The 22,316-nt window shown below is 37.7% G+C and overlaps 1 protein-coding gene and 1 non-coding gene across 6 annotated transcripts in view; one reads left to right on the top strand and one right to left on the bottom strand.

Annotated features, from left to right (window-relative positions):
- The window catches only part of SCHIP1 (schwannomin interacting protein 1), a 776,793-nt gene that overhangs the window by 497,807 nt on the left and 256,670 nt on the right, over positions 1-22,316 (bottom strand). The gene's annotated exons all lie outside the window — the stretch shown is intronic.
- Positions 3,414-3,520, top strand: LOC146397558 (U6 spliceosomal RNA). Its single transcript, XR_014825419.1, has one exon. It is a non-coding gene; the product is annotated as a U6 spliceosomal RNA (small nuclear RNA).

The following is a 22,316-nucleotide window of genomic DNA, read 5'->3' as shown; positions in this document are numbered from 1 at the left end:
AAGGGTATTTAACTCCTTAATTTTTGATGCAACTAATAGAGTCTTGCCTCCATTTCATATAATCAATAGTTTTGGAAAAGTGTCAAATGTTCTTAGCCAGACCCCTATTAGTGACCCTAGGATGTTCCAAGACCCCTCCTTACTGCCCAGGCCCTCCTTTTAACCCTTTCCTTTCCACACTTTTTTTCTGATAAGCACAAAGTAGTAACTGTGGATTTCTTTTGTGTAACCAGAGAGGTAAGGGTGTCAGATGGGGAATGGGGGACCAGAGATGGCCAGAGTAGAGACCTGGAAATTACAGTGAGGATGGGTGGTACCTCACACTTTACCACTCTAACCTTGGTAGGAAGACCACAGATATAAAGTGCACTCCATCTCATCAACATTCCTTAATCACTGTTGATGTTAATCTTGAGCACCTGGTTCAGGTAGTGTTTGTCAATCTTCTCCAATGTAAAGCTACTCTTTGACCTCTTTTTTCATTCCTTTTATTGGAGAATGGTATTAGAAACCAAGGTATAATTTATTTATTTATTCATTTATTTATTTATTTTATGGCCATACCAGCAACATATGGAAGTTCCTGGGCCAGGGACTGAATCTGAGCCACAGATGTGAACTACACAGATGCTATGTCAATGCCAGATCCTTTAGCCCACTGCACTAAGCTGGGGATCAAACCTGCAACTCCACAGCAACTGGAGCCATTGCAGTCAGGTTCTGAACCGACTGCGCCACAGCAGGAACTCTGCAATTTAATTTTTATTTACATATATGTGTATTTTTAAATAATCCACTTTATTTTAAAATACTTTGGGGAGTTTCTATTGTGGCTCAGTGGGTTACAAGCCAAACTAGTATCCATGAAGATGCAGGTTCGATTCCTGGCCTTGCTCAGTGGGTTAGGGATCCAGTGTTGCCATGAGCTGTGGTGTAGGTCACCGATGCAGCTAAGATCCCATGTTGCTATGGCCATGGTGGAGGCTGGCATCTGTAGTTCTGATTCAATGCCTAGTCTGGGAACTTCCATATGCTGTAGGTATGGCCCTAAGAAGAAAAAAGAAAAAAAAAAAAAAAAGAAAGAAAAATAAAAAATAAAAATAAAATGAAATAAAATATTTTTTAATCCTTATTAGTATTATTTTCACAAATAGCAGATCTTTTATTTTAAAAATTAAGAACTGGGAGTTACCATCATGGCTCAGCAGAAACGAACTCAACTAGTATCCATGAGCAGGCAGGTTCAATCCCTGGTCCCACTCAGACGGTTAAGGATCTGGCATTGTCTTGAGCTGAGATGTAGGTCGCAGATGTGGCTTGGATCTGGCGTTGCTGTGGCTGTGGTGTGGGCCAGAAGCCACAGATCTGATCTGACCGCTAGCCTGGAAACTTCCATATGCCACAGTTCCATCCCTAAAAAGGCAAAAAAAAAAAAAAAAAAAAGATAGGAATTGGTATAAAAATTTATTTTTTATTTATAAAAACAGGAGCTCCCCTTAATAACTGAAAATATGCTTCTGTTTCTATTCCACATAGCATCTGAGATACACACACACACACACATATATATATATGTATATATATATATATGCATACACACACACACACACATACACACACATCCCTCCAGTGCATAGACTTTGCAGAACAATGTTGATAATAACAAAGGAAAGCATTCTACCCGTGGCATTGTACAAGCAGTATGTGACAGACTGAATTTGTGTCAGAAAGAGTCTCTTTCTTGGGGGAGAAATATATATTCCCACGGGATATAGCATATTTTTCTGACCCATTGACTTGGAACCTGGCCCTATGATTTCCTTTGGCCGATGAACTGTGAGCAGACATGATACAGGAAGTTTGAAACATGTTTATATGGTTTAGACTGTACTTTCCCACTCCTATGACTTGCCATAAGACAAACATGACTTTGGGAACTGCTGGTACAAGAAGAATATGATGACATAGGGAGCAGATGTGGACCCATTTTTAAACCTGAAGCCAGGTCTAGCTGACCAAGAGTTTAAAAGGGGGTCTTCCTGGCTCCCCCATACTCCTGGGATGAAGAAAAATAGATGTTGATTGTTGGACTCATTGAGCTTTGGAGTGTTTTGTAACATAACATTAATGCAGAAATAGCTAATTAAAACAAAAGATGTATTTTAGAATGTGTCCAAGATACGCGGTGTCTTAGAATGTGACTAAACACATAAAGTACACTGGGGAAGTAGATGGTCAGGTACATTGGAATTAGATCTGGGTTCAAATTCTTGCTATGGTACTTACTGGTTATGTCTTAGACAAGCTGTCTGATTCCACTAAGCTTCGCTTCCTCGTTTCCATGATGAAGATAATAATAGTGCCTATTTCATAAGGATTATGATAGTTAAATGAGATCATTCTTGTAAAGGGCTTGGCATAGTGCTTGGCATAGAATAAACTGTTCACTAAATGCTATTTTCTATTATTAGTCATCAAGTGAAAGTCATAAAATAACAAGATTTACCATATTGGCAACTTTATGAACTACAATATTTTTAATCACGGAGGAAGGGCATCCTAACTTACTGTGAAGTATGAAGTTTGGGGCTATTTTTCACATTCATTTTGGACAGACACATAAAGTAATCAGGAAAACCAGGGTCCTTCAGGTTATAGGGAATTTGCTTTAGTGTTTATCACTTGACTGACAGTATTTTTTTTTTTTTCTTTTTAGGGCCACAGGAATGGTATATGGAAGTTCCAAGGCTAGGGCTCCAACTGGAGCTGCAGTTGCTGGCCTACACCACAGCCGCAGCAATGTAGGATCTGAGCCACATCTGTGACCTACACCACAGCTCATGGCAATGCTGGATCCTTAACCCACTGAGTGGGGCCAGGGATCAAACGTACATCCTCATGGATACTTGTTGGGTTCGTTTCCACTGAGCCACGATGGGTACTCTAGCTGATAGCATTTTAATTGTTTGGCTACCTCTGAAGTACTTGGGGATTTAAAACTATTTCATTCAATTTTTAGTTCTCTGATAACTTATGATTCTATAGTTAACTTACATTAAGAACTGACATTAAACAAACTTCATTCTACTTTCTGTCCAAATAACTATATGCCTTAATTAAATAGATGGAAACTGGAAAAAAAATGACCTACTGCGCTGTGGACCAGTTAATCACTGACACTATAAGAGGCATTAAAAAATAAGCAGTGTAGCCAAAATTTATATTCAACTAATCTTGCTAAATTGCTCTTAGTTATCAAATAGTGAAGTCAGCAACCTATGAAAAAGGGATTACTTTTGTTTTCTTTAAATTTGAATTAAAAAAACAATTTTATAATCTTTTAAATCTGGTTGGATCCAGTGACAAAATGAATTTTATATAATGAAAACATAGGTTTAAAAGAAGGAATATTGGTGCTCACTTCAGCAGCACACATACTAAAATTGGAATGATACAGAGAAGATTAGCATGGCCCCTGATCAAGAATGACATGCAAATATGTGAAGGGTTCCATATTTTTTCCCCTATGTTCACTGCAGCACTATTCACAATAGCCAAGACATGAAAACAACCTAAATGTCCATCAACAGATAAATGGATTAAGAAGAGATGTGGTATGTATACACAATAGATACTACTCAACCATAAAAAAGAACAAAATTGTGCTGGAGGGGTTGTGGAGAAAAGGGAACCCTCCTGCACTGTTGTGGGGAATGGAAGCTGGTACAGCCGCTATGGAGAACAGTATGGAGGTACCTTAGAAATCTATACATAGAACTACCATATTGTCCAGCAATTCTACTCCTGGGCATACATTCAGACAAAACTTTCCTTAAAAAAGACACATGCACCTGCATGTTCATTACAGCACTATTCCCAATAGCCAAGACTTGGAAGCAACCCAAGTGTCCATTAACAGACGACTGGATTAGGTAGATGTGGTATATATACACAATGGAATACTACTCAGCCATAAAAAAGAACAAAATAATGCCATTTGCGGCAACATGGATGGAACTAGAGGCTTTCATCCTGAGTGAAGTAAGTCAGAAAGAGAAAGAAAAATACCATATGATATCACTTATATCTGGAATCTAATATTTGGCGCAAATGAACCTTTCCACAGAAAAGAACATCATGTCCTTGGAGAATAGACTTGTGGTTGCCTGGGGGGAGGGGGAGGGAGTGGGAGGGATTGGGAGCTTGGGGTTAATGGATGTAAACTATTGCTTTTATAATGCATTAACAATGAGATCCTGCTGTGTAGCACTGAGAACTATGTCTAGATGCTTACAATGCAGCGTGACAATGGGAGAAAAAAAATTTATGTATACATGTATGTGTAACTGGGTTCCCATGCTGTACAGTGGGAAAAAAAGTGTGTTGGGGGAAATAATAATAATAAATAAATTTTAAAAAAATTTAAAAAAGAATAAAATATTGCCATTTGAAGCAACATGGATGGAACTAAAGACTCTCATACTAAGTGAAGTAAGTCAAAAAGAGAAAGACAAATACCATATGATATCACTTATATCTGGAATCTAATATATGGCACAAATGAACCTATTTACAGAAAAGAAACAAACGTATGGACATGGAGAACAGACTTTTGGTTACCAAGGGGGAGGGGGAAACAGTGGGATGGACAGGCAGTTTGGGGTTAACAAATGTAAACTTTTGCATTTGGACTGGATAAGCAATGAGATCCTGCTGTGTAGCACAGGGAACCATATCTAGTATTTCTGATGCAACATGATGGGAGACAATGTGGAAAAAATGTATATAAATGTATAACTGGGTCACTTTGCCATACAGCAGAAATTGACAGAACAATAAAAGAAGGAATATTGAATTTATATGTGATATACTAAAAAATGCAGAGATGTTTCCTCAACTATGTGTTGAATAGTGTTTATTTGGGTGCAGACTATTTTTTTTTTCTTTTTCTTTTTTGGCCAAACCTGTGGCATATGGAAATTCCAGGGCCAAAAATCAAATCTGAACCACAGCTGGGTGCAATAACCAAATCCTTAATCCATAACAGGAATTTTGGGAGCAGACTTTTAAACCCTGACTTGGTAAAGAAAAATTTATTGTAATAATTTTAAAAAAAATTTTCAGGAGCAATTCTAAATGCTAAAATGTATTACATTTGGGTTGGAAATGAAATTTAGCTTTATCTATATTTGGAATGTTTGGAAATTATATATCTTTGAGATGAAAATTATATAATTAATAAGTGGCTGATTTTAAGATCTTTTTTTCAAAAGTGTTCTAGTTTTTTCTGAATATCTTCAATTCCCAGCTAGACAGAGGCTGGCAAGGTTCTGACCTCGTTCTACTCCAGAAATGGAACCAAGTCTGGAGAACTCATAGCCTGAAGCAAAGCTAGGCCATTGGTGATGGAACATGATGGAGGATAATGTCAGAAAAAGAATGTATATATATGTATGACTGGGTCACTTTAGTGTACAGTAGAAAATTGACAGAACACTGTAAACCAACTATAATGGAAAAAAGTAAAAATCATTACAAACAAACAAACAAACAAAAAGCTAGGCCAGTCAATCCAACTCCAATGATCAAGAGAGAATAAAAAGACCACTTTTATTGTTACGGTTGAGATCAGTCATGTACTATTCCCAAAAGAATATTAAAAACTATGTATTCCCTTATACTTTTAAAGTTGACATCTAAAATCTTCACAATGTTTAAATAGTTCTGAAGGATATGATTCTCAGCCTGTTGTATAAATTAATCTTTTAAAATCAAGTTGAAACATCACTTTGAATGGAACTAATGGGATCTAAATACCACAGTCATCAGTTTAATACATATTGGAACAGGGCTTCTGGTTTGGATATGGAAAGTCATAACAAATCATTACCCTTACCTTACAAGGAAAATCTTAACTAAACAAAAACTAATAAAACAAGCTACAAAAATGTTGGCTAGGCTATACAGATACCCAAACTAACTAACTTTCAGAAAATTATAAGCACTTCTTGGGAGAGATCTATGGCTCCTACCATGGAGGTATAAGAACTGAAGCCAGCCAAACATTAAACAAATACTGAGCAGCCATATGGGTGATGACATAATGGATTATATGCCTAGAAATTCCAATCAACTCTGTAAATATGTACCTACCTACCAACTTTTACAGGTCTTTATTGGTATAGAGGTAAGATGCCCAAAGCAAGGAGCTCAGAGAAGGAAAGTTGAGAAATATTTCTCACTGAGGTTCATAGGGACTCTTCACATTCAGAAGGTGAGGGAGAAGTGAGAGGGGACATAAGAGAGCTGAGGGAAATATATCAGGGGTACTCCAAGCTTTCAGCATCAAAGATTAATAGCTTGTCAGAGAAGCTCTTCCAGGGCATTCCTAGTCTTTACATCACAGGGCAGTAGCACTTCAAAAGCAAAGGAAAGTTCAATCAGGCTGAAGGTTCAGTCTCCATAGGGGCAGAAAGCAGGGGCAGGACTAGATAGTGGAGAAAATTCCTCAGTGATCCAAAACCATACCAACAGGGTTGATAAGCAAGGAGATATTAACCACAGTTTCAAAATCTGGCAGCTGAACACCAAGGCACAGAAAAGTTTCTGGAATCCTTCCAATGCTCTGACATCAGATCTTGTTGGAAGGAAACTCTGGATCATGCCCTCAAACTATTTGAAGCCAGTGGTGATGAACCAGTTGAACCACCAGGGCAAAAAGCTCCAAGTCTGTTCAAATACAGTTCAAACTGACTGAGTTCCCACTCTAACGGCCTGACAGAAAATGATTGTTCCCCGCTTTGGAGATAAATATTATTTTCTTCAGTCTATATTGATCCCTAGCATAAAGTGTACTCCTTCAGAAAGATTATAACATGTACAACAAAGCAAGAAAATGTGACTTGCGGTGAAGAGAAGAAATAATCAACAAAACAGATTGAGAGGTGGCCCAGAGGTTGGAATTTTCAGGGTTGGAGGTGAAGTAATTATGATAAAAATGCTAAAAGATCTATAAGAAAAGGAGGACACGTGAGTGAGCAGATGAGGAATTTTACATTTTATTTCACCTAGAGAACTTTATCTAAATTTAATGTAACTTTTGTGCTTAAAAGTCTTTTTCCTGATTACTCAATCTTATTTCTTAGAATAAAATACGAATGCATTTAAAAAAATTTATTTCCTATGGCTGTAAGGCTTTAAACTTTTAAAATTTATTCTAGTTTTAATCATTATAATTATTAGTAGTACATAATTTATTAAAATATAAATATATTACAAATTTTGATATATAATTATCAAAGGTAAAATTATTTTTATTGGAATTGCATCATTTATTGAGAAGAATCAAACCACTTTTCTATTACATCATCTATCTCTGAATGAGCATTACTTCCCAATAGAATGAGAGGGTTTTGCATCAATTCTATTTCTATTTATAATTTTTATAGATGTAAGCCTGAGAAGGCTTATTTATGTGAACAGAGAAATGAAAATAGATTAAAAAAAATAAGTTCTAGAAATTTTTCTCAAGTCTCTGAACTCCTTCTAAGTTATATTCTTAAAATCAGTGCCTTTCATTGACATTATATTTAATTATCTCTCAACTATTAGATCCTTCTTCAATTTCATTAAAAACAAAGAAACTATCTGATTTTGCAAAATGATTTATTATCTAGTCATTAGAATTAGTCCCTTTCTCAAAATCAGTGTTAGTATTTTATGCCTTGGACATGTTAATACCCTAGGCAACGTAGTATATTAAATTTGAGTGGATGAGATATATTTTCTTTTTTTAAGGGGAAAAAAAGGCAGTTATAAAAGAGAAAGTGGGAAAAGAGAAATAATCTGAAATACATTCTCATGTAGTTCAGTTTTAGAGAAATTTTAATAGAAAGTTAGAATTCTGGACATTTTTGTCCATTAAAATCCATTCATATCCTCATACTCCTTGGAAAATCTTTACGGATCCCCAGTTGAATATTATGGGTTTAAAACATCCATTAAGTAAATCAACATATGAATGCATACTTCTTTATCAAACTGTTAACCAAAGAGGACTTTGTTCTTATCTGAGATAAATGAAACTGCTGTTGTTTCAAGATGTTTAGTAGAAAGCCAGAGAATATCTATGCATGGAAAACAACTTTATATTCTGTTCTCACTTCATGATGAAACTTCTTGGAAAAAGGGCTCTGAAGAAGGTGGAGATGCTTGTGACCTTGGACAAGATTTCCTTCAAGCCTGTCAGCAGATACTAACACCAGTTCTTGCTGATGTGGAAACCAGGAGGTGTTTTTTTTTCCCCAAAAATATCCAAAAAAGACATGTGATCTAACATTACAGTGCTGCCTCCTGAGTTAAAAAAATGCCAAGTTTTCTTTCTAATCACATTTTATTTGGCAAAGACAGTTTTCATCAGTTTGAATATGTCAGAGACCTTTGTAGTTATTGAAAGGGGTTCATAATATAATAAGCCTTTGATGTAACAGGCATGTACAGAAGAGATGAAAACTTTGAGTGAGCTTCATTTGACTGTCTCAGCTGGCTGCCTGTGAACAGCCATGGAACCTGCCAATATCTCCATAATCAGCTGCAAAATGTTAGCAGAAATGTCTTCAGTGCAGGGGATGAATTGTGTCATGTGACTGAGGCATTACACTTCAGCTATAAAGAATAAATTCAGCATTTTCCAGAGTACAAGGATTCAAGGTCCTATGATTGGTGTAGCTATAGCTTCTTTTGCTTATAATTGCAATATGCATTACATAGCTTCTTCAAGCACAGCCTTCCATATTTGATGAAACCCAAACATTGGTAATAGGCCAGCATGTTAAAAATGAGTTTTCTTTACCTTAAAAATAGCAATAGCATCCAATATATTATTAAGATGCTCATATAAAAGGTATTCCTTCAGCTTGTTTGGATTCATGTTGCCATTGGGTGCCACCCAGATCCAAGCCACCACCATTTCTAGCCTGGATGACTTCAATGACATCTCAACTGACCTTTCTTGTTCCACTCTTGGCCCCAGGTCCACATTCTACGCAAAAATCTATATTCTATATTCACATCACTTCTCTGTTCAAAACCTTCCAATGGGTTTCTATCTTGAGTAAAAACAAAAGTCATTATAGTGGTTTGCAAAGTCCCACATAATTTGGTCCACTATTACCCCTCTGACATCATCTGGTACCATCTTCTTGCTCACTCTCTCCACCAGCCACCCAGGCTTTTGGCTGTTCTTTGATCTTGTCTTGTATGTTCCCGCCTCAAAGCTCATATCCTTGCTTCCCCTGCCTGGAACACTGGTTACAGAGGTATCTGCAGGGTTTGCTCTCACCTCATCCAAATTTTGACTCAATCATCATTTTCTCATTGAAGCTCTCCCTATCCTCTATTTCAGCTTGCAAATGCTTTCATTGTTTTAAAATATTACATATTTCAACCATTTATTTTCTATTACCTGACCTGCTGTAAAAATTTTAGCATTGTAAGGGCAAGTATCTGTGTCCTTTTTTGTTCACCACTGTACCCCAACACCTAGAAAATTTCCTGGCACAAAGAGGGATCTCAACAAATATTTGTTGAAAGCAAGTTTCTAGAGGGGAAGCAAGGAAGCTTCTGCTTCACTTAAATGATAATGATGATAAAAACAAAGGATATGTAGGAGTTCCTGTCGTGGCGCAGTGGTTAACGAATCCGACCAGGAACCATGAGGTTGCGGGTTCGGTCCCTGCCCTTGCTCAGTGGGTTGACGATCCGGCGTTGCCGTGAGCTGTGGTGTAGGTCGCAGATGCAGCTCGGATCCCGCGTTGCTGTGGCTCTGGCGTAGGCCGGTGGCTATAGCTCCGATTCTACCCCTAGCCCATATGCCATGGGAGCGGCCCAAGAAATAGCAAAAAGACCAAAAAAAAAAAAATAATTAAAAAAAAAAAACAAAAAACAAAACAACAACAAAAAAAAAAAAAAGGATATGTAAAACTCGTTGAGTATTTTTTTGAAAATTTTTAATTTAAGTATTTAAGCTAGGCCCAATGTAAACAAAAATGAATGTTCACTAACCTAATTACAGTATACATGTAATTACTAACAATGAGAAAGCATTCTAGTTATAGATTTGAGATGACTTCATAACATATTTAAAAGTATCTCATGCCACAATACACTTTTGGAATGAAATGAGGCCACTGTGTTAAATTGTAGAATTTGTCCCAAGGTTTCTTGCCAGAACAATTTGGGATACCACTGGTGGTCCCTGATGGTACAGAGACTAAAAACCTGATGATTAGAAGACAAAGAAGTTATTAGAATGGCTAAAATAAAAAAGACTGACCACGCCAAGTGCTGACAAGGATGTGGACAAGCTAGATTTCTCATACAATGCTGGTGGAATGCAAAATGGTATAGACACTCTCGAAAGTGCTTTGGAAGATTCTTACAAATCTGTGAACTTGTCTTAGCAATCCTAACCTTAGTTATCTGCCCAAAGGAAATAAAAAAATTACCTTAAAAATAAAAACAGCAAGAACACCCATACATAAATATTTATAGTAGCATTAGACATAGTAGTGAAAAAATTGGAAATAACCCACATGTCCTTCAATGGGAGAGTGGATAAACAAATGAAGGTATATCCATCTAATGGAATACCTTTCAGCAATATAAGGGAAAAAACTATTGATACAATAGCATGAATGACTCTCAAAAGCAGTATGCTATGTAAAAGAAGTCAGTCTCAAAAGGTTACACATTGAATAATTCCATGTATATGGCATTCCAGAGAAGACATAAGGGTGGAGTAGAGATCAGTGGTCACCTGGGGTTAGGGGTTGTAGAAAAGTAAAAAGAGACAGGATGAGGGAATTTGGGGGAGGGTGATGGGGTAATTCTGTATACTCATTGTGACAATGGGCACCTGAATCTATGCATGAGTTAAAACTCACAGAAGTATCTACTAATATATAATTACTGCATCTAATTAAAAAAACCCAGAAACTCAGCTCTAAAAAATAAAAGTAGGAACAGACAGAGGAGGATTTGTCAGTACTGGTTCTGGGACATGGCTGAAGGCCTAAGAGGTGCCCATATCAAACTCAATATACAGCTGCCTCTTTTAAATCAATAATCTTTATATATCATCCTCACTTGCCTCTCCCCTGGATGATATGCAAAATCAACTGCTTAGACCGTCTTACCTACACCTTCTTCATACACTTTCAGATGATCTGGAAGGCCAACTTAGAGTGAGACAATATTATCAAGCAATATTTCCACATGATGAAGCTGATTCTTGAATGATATAATCTCTTGCAGTTTTACAAGTTTATGGGGGTACATAAACCTGTTTTATTTTTTATCAACAGAACATGATCTTCAGTAATATATTCGAGTAAGCTATTGAGCTTCAAAACTAAGGGATATATTTTTAATACTTGTTTTCTTTTTTATTAATTTTATCTTTTTTTTTTTTTTGTGCTTGAAGGTTATCATTCATTCTGGGGATTCAGAAGTAAGAATTTGGGCCATAAGACCAGCCTATCAGGACTAAAGATCTGTTAGTCACCTCCCAAATTTTAATGTTTACCTGCAAAATCCCATGAATATTAGTACTTTCAGTCTCTAACATAATAATTTTTTAAATAGAGTTGATGGAAAAGCGATCCTATTGCATTTTGGTGATATCAGACTAATATAAAAGTTCAACCTAAAGGTTGAATTCAAGCAAATACCTTCAAAGTAGATTGTGTAAGGTCCATATGCATAATAGTCGTCCATATCTTCTATTTTTCATTGTGCCTACTATGTTCTTTGAGGATGAATTGTGGTAATTTGATAAATCATGAATTTAATTCCAGTTTCAGAAACAGTGTGTGTGTGTGTGTGTGTGTGTGTGTGTGTGTGTGTGACTTCTAATAGCTGGACATTGACCAATATCAGGATCACAGAAGAATAAAATCTCATTCAGTAATTGTATTTTCTTACAGTAATACTAGTGATAATTGTAGCAAACATTTGATTATATATTCCATGTACTATATTAATTGCCTTACATTTGTTTTCTCATTTACTTCTTCTCTTAAATTTTCATAAATGTTTGAATTTTCTAAATCTTATATTTTGCACCAGGAATCCAACTAACCCAGAGCTTAAATGGACATAAAGAAAACATACTTTTGCAATTTTTGGATTTATGTATGATTTAATAACTTTAATAAGTAGATTTGTATTTTACATTTCACAACATAAACATAAAATACTCCTGTAAGGCCAACCTAATTTTATCTTTGGAAATTATTTTTCTTATAATTTCAAAGGTACATGCTTCATTGCAAAAGTAGCATTCTTCAGTACCATTCCTCTTTTGTTGCTTATTTATTTCTAAATCCAGTGACCATGCTGTATTTCCAACATACACTGAAACTGATGCTAACTGTCAAGCATGGACTGTGTTGCATAAGTAGCTCATGCAGGAGACTTGGATACATAAATAGCGCAGTAAAAACCCAGAAGCAGATCCATTTAACTGCTTTGTAATTGATGGATAATCATTTCACTTCCACAATCAGTGATGTGTGAAAATTTACTGCTTATATTTTCAAATCTCCTCACCCTGCCCACCCCCCAGGCCCTCACATATATCCTCTTGACTGTCAAACTGACTGATGTTTATTTAAATTTCACAAGCTCAGAAGCATCACAGTCTGACCATGGATATTCATTTCCATGATCTCACCCCACACATTAAAGTCCCACTACAAAGTTGCAGGATACTCTCAGCAAGCTCCACATCAAACCTTGCAGGTCTTGTATTGCTGGTGGCTGAATATTTTCTTTCTGGAAATTAACCGTGAACACATACATTTCTGGAAAAAATTCTAATTCAGGTTATTTTCTTTAAATTCATAAAATATGAAATAGAGGAAATGTGTAATGCTTTACTATGATAAAAATTAATGCTATTTAATGGAAAGAATATCAACTCTGGAGGTTGATTTGACTTCAAATCCTGATTTGACCATTTATTAGCTCTGTTGCTCTTGAGCAAGGTGTTTAACCTACTTGACCACAATATTCTCATCTGTAAAGTCAAGATAATAATACAATCTTATAGGACTGCTTTGAGGAGTAAAGAAAACACTTTTGTCAAATTAATTCAACAAATATTTACTGAGCACCCATGAGCAGACACTGTGCTAGGTTCCAGAGGTGGAGACTATTAAAGGGCCTCTGCCCTTGGGGTACTGAGTAAGGAGATGGACAACTAAGCAGCTGGCAACACTGGACTGTGAAGGGATGAGAGCAGGTGCAACCCTGCCAGGTGAAGAGCCAGGACAAGGTGCCCTCACGAGGGGACGCCTCTTGATGAGCCGGCCCTGGCAGAGCCTGTGCTGTGCCTTAAGGTTGAAGCAGCTCAGTGTGGCCTGGATGTGTGGTGAGGTGAGGACATGACATGGGATGAGAGTAGCGATATTATGAAGGGCCTTACAAGCAGTGTCAGGACCTTACACTGCTCCCCAGACAGTCATTAATAATTTAAAAAGCAGAGAAGGGATGTGGGCAGCTCTACTTTTGGAACTCTTGCTCTAGAAGGAGGAAGGCTGGTAGGATATGACCAGAAGAGGGGAACATGTGGGGAAAATAACGGGGGTCTAAAGTAATACAGGGCCAGTGCTGAGAGAAAAAAAGCGGAGAGAGTCAGGATCTACTGAGGAGGTAAGATTGATAAGACGCACGGTCCCTCAGAAGGCCGGAGGGATTTCGGTTCCTGCCTGGATGGGGGAGTAAACTGCAGTACATTCCTCAGGGTGTGGAGAAAATACAAGTTTGAGGAGCCAGATTTAGATACGCAGAGCTTGCTGGATCTATGTGACATTCTGTGGAAAGGGCAGTCCCATACATGGTGGTACACTGCTCACACCCCCTTGTGCATGGGCATCTGAGACAATGTGATAGGGTGTGACTCCCTGAAGCAGCCTTCACACAATGATAGAAGAACTGGAGGATACCCACCCTGGCTTGCTCATCCCTCCGGGAAGGGTAAATCTCAGGTGCCTTCTATGCCATCTCCCAGAGTTCCTCACTGGGACTGAACCCCAGTTGCCTATCAGTGATATTCTGCCTCATGACAAACCCTGGATTCTTGTATCACTTCCACACTCCCCTGCTGGAGTCCCTAAATTGAACCCTCCCAAATTAACTATTCACACTCAAACCTTTGTCTTAGGATCTGCATATAAGGGGAGGTCCCATCCAAAGACCCAGTGGACTTTGGAGCATATGGACCTACCTAGTGAAAGAGATGTCTAGTCAGAGAGATAAATTTAGAAGATATGTGTATACGTATGAGTGAGTTACTTTGTTGTATAGTAGAAATGATCATGACCTTGTAAATCAACTAAGCTTCAGTAAAATTAAAAAAAAGATAAGAACAAAAATAAGCTATCCACATATATGAGATAGTTGAAGCCAGAAGAGCAAATAAACTTATTCTGAAGAAGTAGGATAAGAGGGGAGATATTGGGACATAAAGTAAAAAAGCAAAACCTCAAACACAGTGTGTGGAACCAGATAGACTTAACTGGCACCAGTTCCTTTTCAAATAGTGATCTGTGGCAGAGAACTCCTCAAACAAAGTTGTCTGGAAATACAGGACTAATTATTTTACGGTTATGTAATCAATTTAATTTATAGCTCTTCTGTGGTACCTTGAAAATTGAGTATTTACTGGATCTTTATGGGCTGCAACATTTTATGGCCTGTCAGGGCACTGATTGATATGGTGCACTGAAAAATAATCATATAATATTACCTTAAAATATGTATCAGTATCTGTCATTTTGACAGTGGAACTGCAATACTATAAATCTACAAAGATTAAAAATTTTAAGTGTAATGTTCTAAGTTGAATATTTATTAAAATATCTCAACCTCACTAAAAGAAGAAACAGAAAAGAACTATTAATTTGACCTGAGGAAAATTTAACTCTGGAATTCTAGGAACCCAGCGGGTCTCATATGTTTGTGGTCCTTAGAATGGTCTGCCGTTTTTGCCATACATGTTATGACACATGATTTCTAGACTAGTGTGCCAACTTACAAGAGGTCATCGCTCCAATGACACATCTAAATGACACACAGATACAGAAAAAGGCATTCTTGATCTCTGCATACTTTGCTAACAGTCTATTCTAAAAACCAGGAGAAAATGTGTAAAATTGTAATCATCTTTCAATAAGCCTAAAGAAAAGGTAATGTGGCTGTTTTGGTTTTACCCTCCCACATACCATAACAGCCCTGCCAGTGACTCCCAGGCTGTTGACCTCCTAATGTCCCTTTTAGCTTACCTCCAGGGGCCAGGTATTTTGAAAGATTTTATGCATCAAACTGCACATATTGACAATTAATTTTCCATTTTTAAAAAAGATCAGAGATAAACAAATCTATACAGAGCTTTCAATCAATAGGACATAACCACTGCCAGCACCCCTGATTTTACAGAACTTCAGCCAAAGGTTTTTTTGCTTTTGTTTTGTTAATCCTAGAGGTGCCTGTGCCCTCGCTTTTTCTTTCACTGGCATGTGGGAGTTGAGGGCCTTCAACTAGGAAACACAGTCATAGATTTACAATCAGAACTTGAGTTCTAATTTACTACATGCATGCAATTTTCAACTGTTAAAATAAATGTGGGAAAGAAAAAAATGGGAGCAAGAGAGAAAAGAAATAGGATTTGGTGTAAAATCAGAGAACAGAATGTTTTTATATAAATAAATAGGAAATCCAACTAACTCCACATCTTGTGCTCCACATCCCAGATTTGCAAGCCTCCCGCAGAACCCTCCATGCCCTTCCTTCATGCAACCCCCTTTCTGAGGAGTCCCCAGGAGAATCGCTAGGAGAGGAGGATGGTCAGTGGGTGTTTTGCTACAGATTTCATCTTTTTCTGCCACATGACTCCACTGGAGGCCATCTTTATTTTCTTTCTCCATGTCAACATTACTGATTTCTTGGTTCGATCAATTCTCTGCTTTACTTGTGGTTGCCAAGGTGGGGGTACTGGGAGTTTGGGGTTAGTAGATGCAAACGATTGTATTTGGAGAAGATAAGCAATGAGATCCCACCGTATAGCACAGGGAACTATATCTAGTCACTTGTGATGGAACATGATGGAAGAAAATGTGAGAAAAAGTACACATATCATATATGTGTGTATGTATGTGTTTATGACTGGGACACTTTGCCATACATCAGAAATTGACAGGACATCATAAATCAACTATAATTTAAAAATGAAAAAAAAATTCAACACTTTAAATCATGCCTATTCCCTCATTGAAAACTAATCCTCAACAAACCACCCCCCTACATAAATGGTTATGCAATGCCGATACTCCCTGTAGCTCAGACTACCTCTTTGGGCAGGCGAGAGCATTGAGGGACATCAGTCAATTAGTTAATTAAGACATTCATGGGTCTCTGAGGGCACAGATGTGCCTAATTCACTTTGTTTCTTTTATAACAGTAAGCTCCTGCCCCCCCCCAAAAGAAAAGATTTGTTAGATACTTTCTATGTACCACGAACTATGCTGGTTGCTTTTTGCCTACACTACATTATTTCATCCTCCTATCATCCCTCTGAGGTAGAGATAAGTCTCGTTTTTACACATGAGTAAACTGAAGCTCAGAAAAGTTAAATAACTTGACCAAAGACACAGTGAAATCTGCAGCACTCATAATACTGACCCTTTGACAACAAACTCCAACCTTCTCCATTCCAATTCACGTAAATCTGACCATATAATCCACAATCCTGTTTAAAACACTTCACTGTCTCCTTCCTATCTAGAATACAAAATCATGACCTCTTGGTATGGTACCCAAGCCCTCCCAGTCTGGCTCATCCCCTTCCTGATCTTAGTTTTAGCTGTGCCTACATACACACAACCTACATACTCCAGCCACACTAGATCAGGGGCATCGTCCTGAACAGTCCTCACCACTTCACCCTTCCTTGATTTACATTTCTACTTCTGTTCATGATGCTTTCCTCTGTCCTTGTCTACCTGGGGAAAACCCACTCACCTTTAAGATTCAGGCCTTTTCTCCACCTCCTATGAAGCTTTCCTAAACAGCTGTTCTTCATCCATCCTCCTATGTTTGACCACCATCTCTTTTAAGCCTCTGCATTCTAGCTCCAAATCCCACAACAGTATGTGATGTACTTACCATAGCCTAATAATTAACTTATTTACTGACATGTTCATCTGCCTTCCAAGACCATAAACTTCTCAAGGACAGAAGACACATCTTGCCCATCCATATATCTCCAGGGCCCCAATGCCCAACAGAATGTTCTGTAATGAATGAAAAGTTCTTCCACATCATCCAATAAAGTAGCCACTAGTGACATGTTTTGTGTCTTGAGAACTTGGGATGTGTTAGTCTAACTAAAGAGCTGAATTTTTAATTTTTATTTAAGTAATTTAAATTCAAATACAATTAATTTTAAATAATTTAAATTCATATTTAATGTCATACGAATGGCTATCAGACTGAATAGTACAGCTTTAGCACTTATGAAGGTTCTGAGACAGAGTAGGTATCAGTAAGTATCTGCTAAACTGGATGGCCATTCAGTACAGGTCACTCAAAGTTGTCACCTAACCAAGCCCAACCAATACAACCTTTGGTGTATTTTTACTTCTGCTCATCCACTTCACTGATGGACACTTCCTGGACCAGCCTTCATCCCCATATACTTTGCAGGCCTAGCTGGAAGAACACCTTTCTCTTTCTTAGAACTCTTCCTGACCACTAATTTGCTTCCTTTGCTGTTTTTTATTTTTCTGCCTCTCATTTCTATGGAGGCTATAAAATAGGATTGTATTTCCACTAGAGTCTCATTCCACAGCATGTAACCATAAAACACAGAAGCAGAGTTATTAAAGCCTCAAGGGAAAATGTATGAACAAAGTATCGGCCTGATTCATTATGAACAGTTATTATAAACAGTGGGCTTGCTAGCAAATGACAGGAAAACTAATTTGCATTTGCAACAAAATTATACCACACACATCCTCCATGGCTCCTATTCCCCGCCCCTTCCCAGGGTATTACTGGGACTCTTTAATTAAAGAATTCCTGCCAACTTAGAAAGCTTTAGAGTCCATAACTCGTGTTCAAAAGAGCTTGACTTGATATCTTTGCTAAAAATCAAAGTATTGCCTAGATGTCCAGGTGACCAGAAAGTCCTCTAGATGGCCAAGGAGAAAACCTGAGCCAGTGGTTACTGGACACTTATACAAATTCCAGGTACTGTGCTAAAAATCCCCTGAAGAACTTGTGAATAGGTATTAATAGCTCCATTGAACCAATGAGAGAGAGGAGCATGAGAAAGAATACTCCTACCCTCTGGGTCACCAGTGGCTGATCAGGGAGTATAGCCTTGGTTGCCCAATGTCAAAGCCCCTGACTTGTAAACAACTTAAGTGTCTATTGATGGATGAATAAATAAAAAGTGTGCGGTATATGGGATATCTATATCTACATGCACATATATATTATCATATACAAATCATATATACCTAATATACACAATAGAATATTTTTCAGCCATAAAAAAGAAGAAAGTCTGGCCATTTGTGACAATATGGGCAAATCTCAAGGGGATTATGCTAATTGAGATAGGTCAGACAGAAAAAACAAATATTGTATGATCTCCCTTATACGTGGACTCTAAAAAAAGTAAAAACTCATAGAAACAGAGACTAGATTTGTGGTTGCCACAGTCTAGGAGTGAGGAAAGTGGGAAGAAGTTGATCAAAGTGATACAAATTTTAACAATAAGATTAATAAATTCTGGGGATCTAATGGGCCACCATAGTGCTAAGTTAATAATACTGTGGTGTGTACTTGAAATTTGCTAATATTGTAGATCTCTTGCCCCATCCTGCTTCTTGGTTGAATTTTCAAGGTGATAATTCCAAATTTAAGAGATTTATTTTCTTTTCAGTACCTTCCCTGGCCTGGGAACACTTTAAAATATGCTCTGTGGACAGATAATTCACAGAGAAGAAAAAACATGAACTAACACATGGAAAAAAAACCCTTAATCTCAGGTACAAATTAAACTACACTGAGATATGATTTGTTAAATATTAGACTAAGAGAAGATGAATATACCCTCTTATATCCCCACAAAGGTGTGAGGACTGTAAATTCATAAAAATTTATGGGAAGCACTCAAAATATCTACAAATTAAAGAGCATATATCTTTGACTCCAAAAGTCCAATTTTAGGAATTTATCTTATACATATTATCGCATGTATTGAGACATTGAATATAAAATGGGACAATACTTGGGCAATATATAAAATTAGAACTCAGATCTATAGCCTGCAGAAACTTGCCCAGGAAGCCAACCCATAATCTACAAACAACAAGCCAGGTAGCCAACTAGCTATAAGTCAGACTTGCAGGAAGTTAGACAGCTACCTCTAGTAACAATCTAGGAAGCTAAACAATAATCTCTGTAACAATCAGCTCAAAATGTCCAGGACTCGATTAATAACTAATAGTTCCTCTAATTTTTGTCCCCATTTCCAACTTTGAGAACCAATCAGAAAAAGCCAAATCTGCTCCCCTAATCAATTATATATAATGTCCCACTTCTATTTAGCCCACTTACAGCATCCTCATGCCAACAGCCTCCAATCAGGTCATGCCTGAAGCCTTTCTTTTTCCCCACTATAAAGCTTTCCTACTCCTCTGCCTGCCTTTTGAACCTCTGCCAAAATGCAAATGAGAATGGCTGATTCCCTTGCTATAGCAAGGCTAGATAGATAGCCTTTGCTTTTTTCACTTGGTTGGCCTTTGTCTATTTCTACAATGTGCAGAGCTGTATGTAAAAGGATATTCATTCTAACGTTGCTTTAAGTAGCAAACACTAATGACAACTCAAATGTCTACCAGTAAGAAGCTAGTAAAACAAATTGTGGTTCACCTGTAGATGGAATACTGTGTAACTATTAACAAGAGAGAGGTAGACATGTGTGTGTACAGGGGTCAATCACCAAGGTATCAAAAATCATGCCAAGAAGAAAAAAAATGAAAAAAAGATGCAAACAATGTATGCCATAGACCATCATGTATACTTAAATACATCTAAATCCAGCCACAAGAAACTGCTAACTAAGAATGATTATTTGGGGAAGACGAATTGGAGGACTGAGAAATAAAGATGGAGTGGAAAATTACTACACATGTATTCTTTTTTTTTATGGTCATACCCATGGCATATGGAAGTTTCCAGGCAAGGAATGAATCTGAACTAAGCCGCAGCTGCGACAGTGCCAATCCTTTAACCCACTGCATCAGGTTGGGGATTGAACCTGTGCCTCCATAGCAACGATGCCGTTGCAGTCGGATTCTTAACCCACTGAATCACAACAGGAACCCCCTTCTCTCGTTTCTTTTGTATTTGTATTATGTCTATAAATTATCTGTTCAAATATATAAATTTTTAAAAATCTAGTTTTTGCAACACCTTAAAGTAATAGAAAAATGGCCATTTTCCCATAAAGACACACAATATATAGAATCCAGCCTTAAAAATATAGCAACATATTACAAAAATAGCTTTAATGTTTTGTTTGTTTTTTTTTATAATTTTTTTATTTTCCCACTGTACAGCAAGGGGGTCAGGTTATCCTTACATGTATACATTACAATTACATTTTTCCCCCACCCTTTCTTCTGTTGCAACATGAGTATCTAGACAAAGTTCTCAATGCTATTCAGCAGGATCTACTTGTAAATCTATTCTAAGTTGTGTCTGATAACCCCAAGTTCCCGATCCCTCCCACTCCCTCTCACTCCCATCAGGCAGCCACAAGTCTATTCTCCAAGTCCATGATTTTCTTTTCTGTGGAGATGTTCATTTGTGCTGGATATTAGATTCCAGTTATAAGTGATATCATATGGTATTTGTCTTTGTCTTTCTGGCTCATTTCACTCAGGATGAGATTCTCTAGTTCCATCCATGTTGCTGCAAATGGCATTATGTCATTCTTTTTTTATGGCTGAGTAGTATTCCATTGTGTATATATAAAAAAATATACCACATCTTCCAAATCCAATCATCTGTTGATGGACATTTGGGTTGTTTCCATGTCCTGGCTATTGTGAATAGTGCTGCAATGAACATGCGGGTGCACATGTCTCTTTTAAGTAGAGTTTTGTCTGGATATATGCCCAAGAGTGGGATTGCGGGGTCATATGGAAGTTCTATGTATAGATTTCTAAGGTATCTCCAAACTGTTCTCCATAGTGGCTGTACCAGTTTACATTCCCACCAACAGTGCAGGAGGGTTCCCTTTTCTCCACACCCCCTCCAGCACTTGTTATTTGTGGATTTATTAATAATGGCCATTCTGACTGGTGTGAGGTGGTAACTCATGGTAGTTTTGATTTGCATTTCTCTTATAATCAGCGATGTTGAGCATTTTTTCATGTGTTTGTTGGCCATCTGTATATCTTCTTTGGAGAAATGTAAAAAATAGCTTTAATGTTAATTCTTTGTATAGGGACCCAAGATAATTATATATGGTACCGCTTGCCAGTCCTCTACCATCGGGAGTAGTGCCCTTTTAATCAAGTAGTTACAGCTGGAGCAGTCAGTGACAAAGAGGACAAACAAACTCTGGTGATCAACAGAGAAAGAACTTCCTGGTATTCCTAAATTTTACTTTCAAAATAGTTCCATAGTCTCCTATTTGTTCATTAACAGCCATAGTATTATAAGGGAACTCTGTCCCTTCCCCAGCCCCTTTCCCTCACCTCAGGAAAGATCAGAGTCTGAAGTCAGGGCAGACGGAGTATTGAGGGAAGGTGGTATAAGTACAGATCCCTGCCCTGACTCAGCATGTTTAACAAGCATCCCTGATAATTCTTAGGTCTGGCAAAGAGGACAAATGCTCTTCAGGACTGAATTATCTGGCAGGGCCACTACAGAGGAATAAGCCTGACTGGGGCTTGATCTGACATTCTGCTGAATGTTCTTTTCACTTGGATGCTTGGACACAGGCTCTGCCTCATGCCCTGGTGTGACCTTGTGGCTGTCAGAGGCATTCAGACATTCAGCACCATGGGTGAGAGGTAGCAGGCATAGAGAAGACTGCTCCCTTGGACTCTGACAACAGGGTGAGAAGAAAGAGGCAGCAAAAAAGACATGAGATCCCAAGGCTTCCAGTAAATTGCAAGGTGTCAAAGACAGAGTGACTATGTTAAGATATTAGTGCCTGCTCTTCTCCAATAATT

This window comes from Sus scrofa, chromosome 13 (genome assembly GCF_054392235.1).
Source record: "Sus scrofa isolate SSC_HxYL_T2T_F1_AM1 chromosome 13, Sscrofa_HxYL_maternal_Yorkshire_Landrace_v2.0, whole genome shotgun sequence".
In the NCBI taxonomy this organism is placed as follows: Eukaryota; Metazoa; Chordata; class Mammalia; order Artiodactyla; family Suidae; genus Sus; species Sus scrofa.
This window is presented reverse-complemented; position numbering and strand designations above follow the sequence as displayed.